The following is a 15203-nucleotide window of genomic DNA, read 5'->3' as shown; positions in this document are numbered from 1 at the left end:
GATATGTTGTATCATTTTAAAAGTTGGACGAGAATAACCATTATTAGAAAAGATACTATATAAAGGCACCGGTTTTTTTTATTATAGCTTTTGTACCTTTTAAGATCTTGTGTGTGAAGTATGAAAATGGAACTAATCCCAAAAGAATGTGTGTAGGACCCCTAAATGTGAAAATGGTTACAAATACGAAAACAGTCATAAGTGTGAAATACATGTAGTTTAACAACGTATGTAGAAACTTTCAATATACGTGAAACCTGGTTGTTCTAAATGTAAAAATGACGCTGGTCACAACTGTCATAAAAATCACGAATGTTAAAACATTGATTTGGTCACAAGTGTAAAAAATCTGAATATAGTCACCTTAAAAGTTTTATCTGGACATAATACTGTGGTGTTTATTTATCGAAACAAAGGATGACTTGGTCCATCTGGTTTTAAAGTGTTCTCGGAATTGGAGTGAGTTCGATCCTCGGGCGGGGCTTACGTTCTCCGTGACGATTTGATAAACGACATTGTGCCTGAAATCATTCGTCTTCAGCCTCTGATTCATGTGGGGAAGTTTGCATTTTCTTGCGGAGAATAGGTTTGTACTGGTACAGAATCCAGGAACACTGGTTAGGTTAAAACTGCACTCCGTTACATGACTGAAATACTGTTGAAAAACGGCGTAAAGCCACACACAAACATACAAAGAAATCAAACTTATTTACTTATCTCTTACATAAGCTTTAATCAAACCATTTCCCTCATCGGGACTCGGAACGCAGAAACTTTAAACATCTGTATGCATAGTGCAACACATCATTATTTACAGCGGACCCCTATAATAAACCCCTAAAATAGCAAAACTTTGAGATCCTCTTCTAATTTACACATTTACCCTCCAAATCCTAATACTGAATTATTCTAAAAATCCTTTTAGTATTTGTATAACATTAAAACTGCATCTTCAAAAACGGACAAGTTGTTACTTTGAGTAAGTCGATGTACAGATGCCTCAGACTGACTCTGTTATGTTTTACTTTATACAGTCTGGTATTTGGTCCTTTCTCCATGTGTACTTATTTTATTTACACGGCTTATCGAACTTGTTGAAAATAGGGTATGTGTAAGGTTGGCATGCCTCAAACACGTTTAACCGTTCCGTCCCGCACCGTATTATATACTGGGGAAGACATATTGCTTTTGCCCTGTCCGTCCATCCGTCACACCTCATTTTCGATCAATAACTTGAGAACCATTTGACATAGGACCTTCAAACTTCACATGATTGCAGGGCTTATGGAGTAGACGACCATATAGTTTTTGGGGTCACTCCACCAAAGGTCAAGGTCAAAGGGGCCTGAAAATGGAAAACCACTTCTGATCAATAACTTGAGAACCACTTGGCCAAGAATTGAACTTTATAGAGTTGATCGCAGAGTAAATACCATTTATTGGGTCAGTTAATAAAGCAAGTACAGAGGCCTAACGGGAAACATTTCGATCCATACTGAACACTGCAGAATGTTAAACTTATAGAGATGGTCGCAGAGTAATGCCATATGATTTTGGGGTCAGTTTAATAAAGGTCAAAGTCACAGGGGCCTTAACATGGAAAACCATTTCCGATCAATAACTTGAGAACCACTTGGTCTAGAATGTTGAAACGTTATAGGATGATTGGTCATGCAAAGTAGATGACCCTATTGATTTTGGGGTCCCTCTATTAAAGACCAAGGTCACAGGGGCCTGAACATGGAAAATATTTCCGATCAATAACTTGAGAACCACTTGATCCAGAATGTTGAAACTTGATATGGTGATTGGATATGCAGAGAAGATTCTCTTTATTGATCTTGAGGTCACTGTATTCAAGGTCAAGGTCGCAGCGAACAGAATATGGAAATCCATTTCTGGTCAGTAACTTGAGAACCACTTGACTCAGTATGTTGAAACTGTCAAGGGTGATAGGACTTACAGAGTAGATGACCCCAATTGTTTTTGGGTCACTCTATTAAAGGTCAAGGTCGCGGTGGACAGAACATGGAAATCTATTTCCAGTCAATAACTTGAGAACCAGTTGACCTTGAGCCTTCAAATTCCATAGAGTGATAGGACTTGCAAAGAAGCTGACCCTATTTGTTTAGGGTCACTCCAGCAAAGGTCAAGATCACAGGGGCCTGAACATGGAAAACCGTTTCCAATTCATAACTTGAGAACTACTAGGCCTAGAATGTTGAAACCTAGTATGGTGATTGGCATGCCAGGTAGATGATCCCTATTGCAGCCAAGCATCAGTGTCTCTTTGACCTTTGCTCCTGTCCCCTATTGACTTTTTGCCTATACGACTATGCATTGAGAGAGACATGAGCTTTTCTTCAAAAGCATCTTCCCTTCAGCAACTGCATAAGTTAGGAAAATATTGACGTGATCTTAGTACCGACCATCCAGAAAGTCAAGTCTGAACATAAAAGATACTTTAAGTGTCTACTTTGTAACTGATATCATATAATTGTTATAATAGGAAGCATTCTTATTTCATCATAAATGTATATTGTATTGTATTAAATTATATCCTAATTTCTTATTAGGTCTTTTAACCCCCCTCCTCTGTTTAATGTTTGTTTTAAGTCCTTATGCCTTGTGGGTTTTTGTTTTTCGTAAAAAAGTATAAAAACTGTTCAGAACAAGTAGAAGAGGGTTTAATACAGATTGTTCTGTTTGGAACATATAATATTGTCTCATATCACACGTAATTCGATTGTCCACGTTCTGTTTTATAGAAACTATCAAACTTCACTTCATTTCCAAAGTGTTTTGTCATTATGCCTGTAATTATTTTGTTTCTAACGCGTTTGTCAAGGTACTCCGGGTGTAGGAAATGTTACAAAACATGTACATTTCAAAATATTGCAAAAAATGTGAAATGAAAGTAAAGGTAGAGCTGTAAAAAAATATGAAATATAGGGCATTGAATTTAAAAATGTACGGTCATTGATGAAAAGACATCGCTTAAAGACTTCAGTAATACACTTGGCGAAAGTGGATTCCGGCCGGGAACGATGATGGCATTAGATAGATATTGAAATGACATTGACAAAAATAAAAAAAAGTGTTCTGGAGATAAAGGCTCAAGGTAATGTCGATTGTGTAACATGAAATTTCGCCCTCCTAAAATATACCCATGGGCGCTGATTTCCTAGGTAATAATCTACCTTTGGTTTATTTTTACTGGAAATTTCCTATCACACATAAAAAAGCCCTTCTGTTTGTCGAACACGAGAAGTACTTGTCAAAATGTCATTTGGGTTTTTGTGAGTACACAATATATATGAAATCCTGACGTCTAATTTATTTACCGTTCCTTGTGAAGTTTCAGCATCATAATCGATATAGCATTTGAGCTGTGTTGAAAACCTAATTTATACATATGATTCTAGAATACGCTGCAATGTAAATAACTTTCAGATCTAAAGTATTGTCTAGCACGGAAGTTTTCGGATAATATGCTCAAGTGTCCTTTTTACCTTGCACAGCTGTCACACTGCGACTTTTCAGGTTTGGTTTTCATCGTAGAAGAAGACCTATAGGCATTCTATCAGACAAGAGCGGGCACCCTGGTAGAACCACCTATTTTCCGTAAACCATCTTGGATACTTCCTCACATTAAGTATTCTCTATCCCAAGATAGGATTCTGACCCAAAACACTAAGGGGCAAGTGATTTCAAGTCAGTGATATTAATCAATTGACCCCTTTTCTCTGTTGTAAAATAAATATTCCACAATAAATATTCCACAATTGCTAATCCATTGACGCTGCGCATGGTTTTTATTTCGATATATTTTTAGTGTATCAATAATAATAATAAATGCAGTCATTATGTGAATCATCTTATTGAAATACAGGAAGTCCTTGTGTTTTTAGCAGTTGTAATGCAGTGTCGTTTACATTTGTAAAATATGAGAAAAGCTTTAGACGAAACTTCCTAATACAGTTGTTAAATCAGGTTCAGACAGATCAGAATAGGTTTTGGAAAACAATTGGTAAAACTGGTATAAATAAGACTAAGCAACAAAAGATTCCAATGGAAATGATTGATAATGATGGTAATTTGGTTACTCTTCCTTCAGAAGTTTTAAAGTTCTGGAAAAACAGTTTTGAGAAATTACTGAATGGTGACCGAAGTGAGAACTTAAATTATAATTTGGAACGGATCTTTGAGGAAAATTTCATTTCTGAAATTGATGGTAATATTTCGCTCGTTGAAGTAGAAAGAGCTGTTTTGAAGGCTAAATTTGGTAAAGCTACTGGTTTTGACAACCTCCCTTATGAGGTATTTGAAAATGATACAGTTTTGAGATTTTTACATGTCTTTTTAATGTATGTTTTGTAACAGGTAAAATACCATTACAATGGGGAAAAGGTATTATTAACCCTATCCCGAAAACTGGTAATACAGACCCTAGAGACCCAATGAATTACAGGGGCATAACACTTGCTCCAACCATGTACAAGTTGTATTGCTCTATTTTAAATGAAAGGTTATCAGTCTGGCTTGAAAGAAATGATAAACTTATTGAGGAACAGAACGGTTTTAGGAAAAAAACGTAGTACTGGTGATCATTTGTCTAGCCTTACTTCTATTGTAGAAACACGGTTAAAGAAGAAAAAAAACAGACCTTCGCAGCATTTATTGATTTTAAAAAAGCGTACGACTGCATAGATCGGTCAATTCTCCGGGATAAATTAGTTAAGTTGGGTATTAACTGTAAAATGTTACAAGCAGTAAAGTCACTTTACGCCAATGTTAGCTCTTGTATCAGGTTAAACGGATTTTCATCAGACTGGTTTGACGTAAATATAGGTTTAAGACAAGGCTGTATTTTATCACCTGTTCTGTTTAATTGTTTTATTAATGAACTAGGAATTAAAATCAAGGCATTAGGCCTTGGTTTAGAACTTGACAATGGTGAAATGCTTTCAATTTTATTGTATGCAGATGACATTGTGCTTCTTGCTAATAATGAAAAAGATCTTCAAACAATGCTTAATACCTTGAGTGAATGGTGTATTATTAATAATATGAGAATTAATGCCAAGAAAAGTAATATTATAAATATACTTTAGACGTAATTCAATCCCTAGGTCTCAGTTTGTTTTTAAATGTGGTCAAGAATGTATTGATGTAACAGATAAATATGTTTATCTAGGTCTAGTGTTAGAAGAACACTTAGATTATAATGTCACAGCTAAATTTGTGTCACAGGCAGCGGGCAGAGCTTTAGGGTTGTTGATAGCAAAATTTAAAGCTTTAGGTGGAATGCCCTTTGAAGTTTTTACTAAACTGTATGACAGCCTTGTGTGGCCAGTTATTGCTTATGGGGCAGCTATTTGGGGAACAAGAAATTTTTCTCGCATTGAAGCTATTCAGAACCGTGCTATGCGTTTTTCATGGGGACTGGAAGGTATACTCCTAATAAGGCAGTAGCAGGTGACATGGGTTGGACACCAGCTTTTATAAGACAACTAAGATGTATTGCTATTACATGGTGTAGATTTTCAGAGATGCATACGTCTCGTTTGAATAAAATTGTTTTTAATTATGGTTTACGACATGCAGGAGGTTGCTGTAAAAATTGGCATCAGAGAGTAAAAGAACTGTTTATTCGGTATAACTGTGTAGATTTTTTGAACGGTGAACGTCATAGTAAAAGACATATGTGTAATAAGTTAACTGAAAAGGCAATGAATGAATATTTAGACCAATGGATCGAGTCTCTGCATGTCATAAACAGTAATAATAACAGTGGATGTAACAAATTAGGAACATATCGTACTTTTAAATTCAGTTTTGAAACAGAGTTGTATGTTAAATTAAATATACCACACAAACATAGGTCTGCATTATCAAAATTTAGGTGTGGGGTTGCCCCGATCAGGCTTGGAACTGGCAGATATGAAAGGCTTGAAGTTAACCAGAGAATATGTCCAGTGTGTAGGTTAGGAGTGGAAGATGAAAAGCATGTCTTGTTAATTTGCAATCATTATGAATCTATAAGAAAAGATTTATTTGAAAAAGCAGTATGTATTAATGGTCAGTTTCAGAACCTATCAGATGATAATAAGTTGAGTTTCATTCTGTCTAGCCCAGATATGATGAAATTGACAGCAAAATCCTGCTTTCTTATTCTTAAAAAACGTGCTGAATATGTATATACAGTATAATCGGTACCTTAAAAATAACGAATGAGCAAAAGTTAGTCGGGGTTGTCTCTTCTTTTAAAGGGGTTTTTTTTTTAATGTGTTTTATGGGGCGTTTTCTGTTTATTGTAAGTACACAAATATAGACTATATTAGCTTCTACTTGATATGAAACATTATTGTTTCAAAGCTAATTGTATATATAGAGACTGTTCCTCCTTTCTCTCTCTCTTCAAGCTTGAATGTATGAAATATTTTGGTATTATTTAATTCAAGTGTTTCAAATATTCAAGTTGTGATGTCTCTGGACAGCCGGTGATATATTAAGATTGACTGTTCAAGAAAGTAGAGCTATTGTACTTGCCCCAATTACAGGGGCTTTAAAGGTTTTATTTTAGATATTCATGGAGCTGCAGTGTGGTTATCTATTACTGAAAAGTTAACTTTATAATTTTTTTGTTGTTATCAGGGGAAGTAAATCACCTGTAACTTCTTCATTTGAATTATGAAAGTTACTTCCCTTGCCTCAGTCATAATTTATACTAACGAAAGTTGTGCATTCTTTTCTACAGATTCTCCTTTTTTCTTTTGATTGGTATCCTCACTCTGTAATATATCTACAGTATTGCAGATAATGTAGTCATATTTGGTAATTTAAGTGTATATAGTTTGAGAGGATGGTGCTAATCAGTTTATGCCTGATCTGATCAGGGGTAATAGTTGATATTTTACATCCATTCTTTAAGCTGTGCATTTTTGGGCCAATTTTGCTAATCACTTTTTATGTAAATTTCTTATGGCAGCTTTTAGGCTTGTTCGGGTTAGATAGTTAAGTCAGGATTAGCACCATCAGCTCAAGTTTTTTAAACTTAATTACTAGAGCAATTGTATATCATAGTTTTACTAACTATGTGAATATTGATAGTCTCTTATAATTCTGCTGAAGAATGGTCTTGCAATTTTTTTTTAAAGTGTATAAACTATGGTTTTTTTATGATTGTATAATGTATGCAAGAATGAGACTTTAATAAAGAATATATATATATAGAGTACACCTTATAAGCTTTTAGCTCTAGAGATACGAATTTCATCGTTTTGAAAATAATCTTCTGATTATAATGATAGACATGAATTGAAGAACCATTTAACAAATGAAGAGTGGCAGAATAAACTCCACTACTCCCACCACCATTTTTCATCATAAAAATATCTTAATTAACATCCATGGTTTAAACTAGCAAATATCTTTCGGTCTACCTTTGTTACACACTCACACTTCCAAAGCCATTGTGTATGATTAAAGTGTCAATTAGTATACATGTTGTTTGCTTTTTTTTGAAAAAGATCTTATACAATTATAATCATATTTGTTGTAATCATATTACAAATAGTATATTGTACATTTTTCACGGGCTAAAAGCCTTTGTCAAACAAATAATATTACAGATACAAAAATCGATCTTATGTGAACTTCACTGGAGCTGCCTATGAACGATAGCCGAACGCATAGATCATATGAATTATATGTATCCTAAAAAATCATTCTGAACAGTATTTTTTTTTTACTTTTAAGAACATGATGCCGAACGATGTACATCTGTCACTGTTCAACTGACTATAATTCAATTTACACTGTGCAGTAAGTGACAATTTCTGAATCTTCATTTCACCCTTACTTCTCATCCCCTTTGCCTTCTAAGGTTATTTCTGATTTCGTTTTTATATTGTTTCTTTTCTTACGCCCTTGCGTGTGTGCATATGTCCTAGATATTTGCCTTTCCTTTGAACAGATGTTTGGTCATTAAATTTCTCAACTGAGTGAGTGAGTGAGTTGGGTTTTACGGCTAATCGACACAAAATGGTCATATAACGCCGAGAAGAAGTTATATTGAAAACGCTAATTGTAAAGCATACCTTAAATCATTTATGTAAAAATGTAAAGCATATCTAAAATCATTTATGTAAAAATGTAAAGCATATCTAAAATTTATGTAAAAATGTATATACGTAAATTTCTCAAAGGAGAAATGCGAGTCATCTATACACTGTTTATCAGATATGAAACTTACTAAGTTTTGCATTCCGATGATGTTTATTGTATCAAGCTGACAATTGTTTGTACCAAATAATAACTATAAAACTTTAATAAATGCAAATATGGAAAATAATCCTATGATATGATACATAAACCCTTACATCGCAAAGAAGTAACTGTGTGTAAATACTTGAAGTTAGGATTGAATTACTATGTCGTGCGAGCCTAAGTTGCAGTGTCATTTTAAGACAAAAGTGGTTACTGTGTCCGACCAGTCTTGATATAGAATATAATTCAGTTTTAGGTTTTCAGATATGAAATAAGTATTCCAAAGATGTAGGGCAGCAATATGTCAGAAATAAGCAGTCTAATATATATATATACACAGCAGTCGAATAGTATTTATAAAATGAATTATATAAATACAATTTAGATAATTTGCCGTTCAGATATAATACAGTTAATATATTTGATATTGCAGCTTTCAAATAGCCTTATGGACATTTTTTCGCAATGTAGTAATGGTGTTATTTTGCATTGCTACTCCCAAAATTCATTCCCACCAAAAAAGAAAGAACGATTTTACGTAGATAAGTCAATGTAGTTAATAACTTAAAATATATTCTCACTAGTTATCAGAGACCTAAATACTAGACTGGTTATATCATCGCATTATTACATACTAGTACTATGTCTTTACAGCTGCAAGAATCAAACGAATTCTATCAAATGTGATTGTCTCAGTCTAAATGGACTTTAAAAGTAGCTCATAGACCTGTTTTTGTGATTTAAAGCGTACGTATGACATATTTTGTGTTTCAGAGGCACACCTTAAAAAGTACTGATCTTTTATATAATGGGTTATGTATTTTCCTAATAATTTCTTTCTGCTGTCTTTTATAGGGGATCGATCCCTCTTGCGATATATACCGAATGAGATATACTATCGAATTAAAAAATCTGGTCTTCTGGCACGCGCACTGAGCGTCTGACCTCGGATTTTTTTTTGAAGAATAAGCTTTTTCGTTGTGCCTAATAAGCGTCAACATAACTTGTCAGAACAGCAACACCTTGCACATCATCTAATTACAATAACGGACAGTTGTTGCCTACTTTAAATTGATACAAACGCATATTTGTGGCAAGCTGACTGAAAAGAAAACGAAGGACTAAAGCGGTAAACACGAGTTATTTCCCCGTCAATATTGATAATAGTAAAAGAGAGGGCGCTACGAGTCGGTGTGTAAACGTCTTATTATCGTCACAAACAGGTAAATAGTTTTCCCTATATATTCTATATAAAACTGACATTTTTTAAAGAGCTACCAAACATAGCTAGACCCATTTCAGAGAACAAATCCTTACCTCATTTAAAAAAGTTATGATAAAACTGATATGAAATAAAGAGAAAAGTAGGGGTCATGTATCTTCTAAGAGAGATTTCTCCGGTCACATTTGTATACTGTAAAATCACATCAAAATCATACTGCTGTGACCTGGAAGTACTACTCATACTAAAATTGAGCTTCACTTCACCAAATACAACCTGCTCTCCTATTTTTCCTACCAAAATGTCAAAAATACATCCACAATGAAATTTAAACAGAAACTAGCTTTAATTTAGGCCAAGTGAAAAATTAGTGTTCAAATACCTGGTAGCCATTACTAGACCAGATGGCTCCCACGCTGGTTCCTTTACTTTAGTTAGGCCTATAAGAAAAACTGATTTTCTGTAATAGTATCAATTTCATTTGTATAGTACCAGTAACATATCTGCATGAAAAATACCAAGTTTCAGCTTGATTAGAAAAAAAACTGATTTTCTGTAATAGTCTCAATTTCATTTGTATAGTACCAGTAACATATCTGCACGAAAAATACCAAGTTTCAGCTTGATTAGAAAAAAAAACTGATTTTCTCTAATAGTCTCAATTTCATTTGTATAATACCAGGAACATATCTGCATGACAAACACCACGTTTCAGCTTGATTAAATCAGTTTTCAAGGTTTTATGGCATTTTCAGTAACGCGGGTCTCTGTGCCAATTTGTCTTCAAAATTGATGTCGCGACATATTTTTTAACCTGTTCTTCTAGCCTGAGCTGGTTTTAGCCCTAACTTATAAATTTTAACTATAATTTGTAAACAAATTACACACTAACACTTTGATATATACCGAATCTCTGAAAGCTATAAATGGGCAAAAGAGTAAATATGCATTTTTTTTAAAAAACAAAATACACCCAAAACAGTGAAAATGTGATTTGTTTTGGTTTTTATCAATTTTTGTAGCAAAATTTCAATGAAATGCTAATTTTTACCAAAATCTGACTAAACTAGTCCATTTATATCAATATCTGAACAAATTTCAATGTTTGCCCACATTTTCTTATAGGTCACAAACAGGTAAATAGTTCTCCCTATATATTCTATATAAAACTGACATTTTTTAAAGAGCTACCAAACATAGCTAGACCCATTTCAGGTAACAAATCCTTACCTCATTTTAAAGAGTTATGATAAAACTGATATAAAATGAGTGAGTGAGTTGGATTTTAAGGCGAATCGACACAAAATGGTCATATATCGCCGTGAAGAAGCCACATTGCAAACGCCAACTGTAAAGCATAAACATTTATGTAAAAATTTAAAACATACCTAAAAACATCCATGTAAAAATGTGAAGCACACTGCATAATGTAAAGCATATTTAAAATCATCCATGTAAAAATGTAAAGCATATCTAAAATCAGTTATGTAAAATGTATATACGTATGTGTTAAAATATCAGCTGCAAACATAATAATATTGCAAAAGATGTAAATAAAAATATGAAATGTTAGATTTTTTTGATAAATTCCGATCTGCTTTAAAAACGATAAAATATTTCCGACTGAAATGTTTTCAAATAACTCTTTCAAAGATTGAACGACATAATATGTACTGCGTTGTGTAGCAAAGTCCACGCAGTCGATTAAGATATGCTTAATAGTTAGCGGTGTTTGACATGGTACACATTCGGGTTGATCTTCTATATTCAAAAGATAAGAATGAGTCAAACGGGTATGACCTTTTCGACAGCGAGAAAGAACAACTTCCTCCCTGCGAACAGATCTGTTCCCTTGGTGCCATTCCCCTAGAGTAGGTTTGATATCATTTAGTTTATTGAATGAAGCATTGTGAAGAGAAAAGTAGGGGTCATGTATCTTCTAAGAGAGATTACTCCGGTTACATCTGTATACTGTAAAATCACACTGCTGTGACCTGGAAGTACTACTCATACTAAAATTGAGCTTCACTTCACCAAATACAACATGCTCTCCCATTTTTCCTACCAAAATGTCAAAAATACTTCCACAATGAAATTTAAACAGAAACTAGCTTTAATTTAGACCCTCTGTTGCCCTGCCATGACTGGTCAGCCCGGTGTCAGTATAATGTGACTGGGTGGGGTATCATGTCATGCGTCTACGGCGTGATATTCCAGTGAGGCAGCACTATAAAGTTGGGCTTTGTGCTCACTGTTAGAAGTAGACACCGTCGTTCATATGACTGAAAAATTGTTGAGAAAGACGTTTAACCCGAACACACATTACGCGACTAGAATAGATGGCTCCCACGATGGTTCGTTCCTTTACTTTAGTTAGGCCTATTATACATTCCAAAGTATATTTTTTCTTCGTCTCGAATAGATTACTTATATGATTTTTTCAGTCGATAAAACGAATGCGTTAATATTCTATTTTTTGAAATGATAAAACATTGATAGCCGAACGTCCATGTTATTTTGTTGTTTTTCTAACGGACGAAACTTTAATTGTTAAAACACAAATTTATAAACAAGAGGGCCAAGAAGGCCCTGTATCGCTTACCTGACCTATTGACCTGAAGATCATCAAGATTAACATTCTGACCAAGTTTCATTAAGATATGGTCATAAATGTGGTCTCTAAAGTGTTAACTAGCTTTTCCTTTGATTTGACCCGGTGACCTCGTTAAGTTTCATGAAAATACAGTCATAAATGTGGCCTCTAGAGTGTTAACAAGCTTTTCCTTTGATTTGACCTAGTGACATTCTGACCAAGTTTCATTAAGATATGTTCATAAATGTGGCATCTACAGTGTTAACTAGCTTTTCCTTTGATTTGACCTGGTGACCTAGTTTTTTTATCCTACATGATTCAGATTCAAACTGGACCTTGAGATCATCAAGATTAACATTCTGGCCAAGATTCATGAAGATACAGTCACAAATGTGGCCTCTAGAGTGTTAACAAGCTTTTCATTTGATTTGACCTAGTGACCTAGTTTTTGACCCCAGATGACCCAATATCGAACTCGTCTAAGATTTTATTGAGGGTAACATTTTGACCAAGTTTCATTAAGATTGGGCCAAAATTGTGACCTCCAGAGTGCTAACAAGATTTTCGCTTGATTTGACCTGGTGACTTAGTTTTTTGATCCCAGATGACCCAATATCAAACTCGTCCAAGATTTTATTGAGGGTAACATTCTGACCAAGTTTCATTAACATTGGAGGAAAATTGTGACCTCTAGCATGTTAACAAGCTTTTCCTTTGATTTGACCTGGTGACCTAGTTTTTGACCCCAGATAAATCAATATCGAACTCATCCAAGATTTTATTGAGGGTAACATTCTGACCAAGTTTCATTAAGATTGGGCCAAAATTGTGACCTCTAGAGTTGTAACAAGATTTTTCTTTGATTTGACCTAGTGATCTAGTTTTTGACCCCAGATAAATCAATATCGAACTCATCCAAGATTTGATTGAGGGCAACATTGTGACCAAGTTTCATTAAGATTGGGCCAAAATTGTGACCTCTAGAATGTTAACAAGCTTTTCCTTTGATCTGACCTGGTGACCTTATCTTTGATCCCAGATGACCCAATATCATATTCGTCTAAGATTTTATTGAGGGTAACATTCTGACCAAGTTTCATTAAGATTGGGCCAAAATTGTGACCTCTAGAATGTTAACAGTCAAATTGATGACGACGGACGGACGGTCGACGGACACAGGGCGATCACAAAAGCTCACTTTTGCTTTGAGCACTTCGTACTCAGGTGAGCTAAAAATTGATGAATTGAAGGCTTATAAAACAAGCAATTCATTAATTAATTTTGACTATTATTCCGAAATAAAATGAATTAATTATTAACGCTTAACTACTGTTATTTTTTCAAAATGTTTTGAACATCACACTGCCGCTATTGAATATTGAAATTAAATGTGAAATTAAATTACGAATTAGAAAATATTTGAATACTATAATATGAACATTGTAAGTATATCAAAACTGTTTTAATTTTGAAAATCCAGTGAAAAGGTTGTTAAAAAATCCGATCCAATAAAGACAGTTTTGCAACAGATTTTAATGAGTAACGCCACGGCGATCTCGTTGATTTCAGCAAACTTTCGTTTTATCGGCTGAATAATGCAGTGATTTATTCGAGACCTTTAGTATGTATTCACACGGAATTTTGTTTGCAGAGAAGTATTCATATTATCAGTAAATAACAAGGTATCATTACTTATTCATTAGGAAATCTATCACCGGACGGCTAGAAAATCCCCTGAGGATTTGCTAGGCAGGCGTTTGGTTACCGGACGGCTAGACACTTCCTTATAGAAATGGCATAGACCGGACAGGTATGGAAATACTGGATGGTGAGTTTGTGTATTTGTTGGGTATTTTGTTTTAGTTTGGTTTCTGTTTTCGATGAAGGCACCATAATTTTGCCAATCACTTGAGTCAATGTTTCATGGCATCGCCTTTTGCGCAAGTATTTGGTCGAAAATTAAATTTCTTTAGAACTTGTTGATAATGTGTTGTTGCGTTTTTAGGTATGGAGGAAATGGTAGCTTTTAGATCATGGGTTTGGTCTTTCTAACAGCAATGTACAATTTTTAAGGTGAATAGGGACCTGTTTGAACTACTAACTCCTTGAAGCTCTTTTCAAATTGAACCAACATATTCAGTGTATAGCCTTTATCAATACTTAATTTGGAAGAACTGGACTCTTGTAGCAGGTCAGCGCAATAGCTTTAGGGCGATATCGGATAATGGTCCCCTCTGTATACAGAATGAACAAAAATAATTAAGGGAGTTATAAAACATGTCGATTAAGTGGCCCTTTTAAATGTTGCAATTAAATATCTTTTAAGTTTAAGACAATAGGGGTGGTGGTTAGGGATTAAGGAGGATACATGTTAAAACAGACTTCATTCCATAGAGGGTACTATTTATTTACCAGAAAATGCCGGCTTTACAGGTATAGTACAGTGCATCAGTATGGTTCAGTTGAAATAAATCTCGATAATTTTTTCTTCAAGTTCATGAATTTAGCTCAGCAGAATTTAGTGTTTAACTATGGACCGGTCAATATTTACTATAAAATCATCTGCAGCGTGATACGTATGTAACAACCCCGTGATTTTTACTGAAATGTTGTTTGAGTCACCTGTACAAACTTGACTAAAGCCGTGTGTATTTGTTAAAGTCACATGCTTACCAGCAAGGGCGGATACAGGATTTGGTTTTGGGGCGGGGACACAAAAATTTGTAGCAACTAGGGGGGGGGGGGGGGGGGCCCGGGGGGCATCCCCCCCCCCATCCTCCGAAAAATTTTGATAACAATTGATCCATCTGGTGCATTATGGGCGTTTTGAGATACTTTACTTGGTATTGAAAAAGGACAGGTTTTTGTGACAAAATCAACCCAAATAACATGCTAGATGATTATAGTCCATCTTTTATGGCTTTGCAGACTTTTTTCTCGGAATGAAATTTCTTAGCCCGATTTCTGGGGATTTTTATGGGGAAGGAGTACCAAGGGCTAATATGAAATAAGGCACTGCCTCAACCGGGAATCGATCCGACTTAACTCACCCCATAACATTTGAAAAGAACTGTCTAATGACAGAATGGAGGGGCACATGTTTTAATTCGATAGTAA

Source organism: Mercenaria mercenaria, chromosome 12 (assembly GCF_021730395.1).
Source record: "Mercenaria mercenaria strain notata chromosome 12, MADL_Memer_1, whole genome shotgun sequence".
NCBI lineage: Eukaryota > Metazoa > Mollusca > Bivalvia > Venerida > Veneridae > Mercenaria > Mercenaria mercenaria.
The sequence above is the reverse complement of the archived record's forward strand: the minus strand, read 5'-3'. Positions refer to the sequence as shown.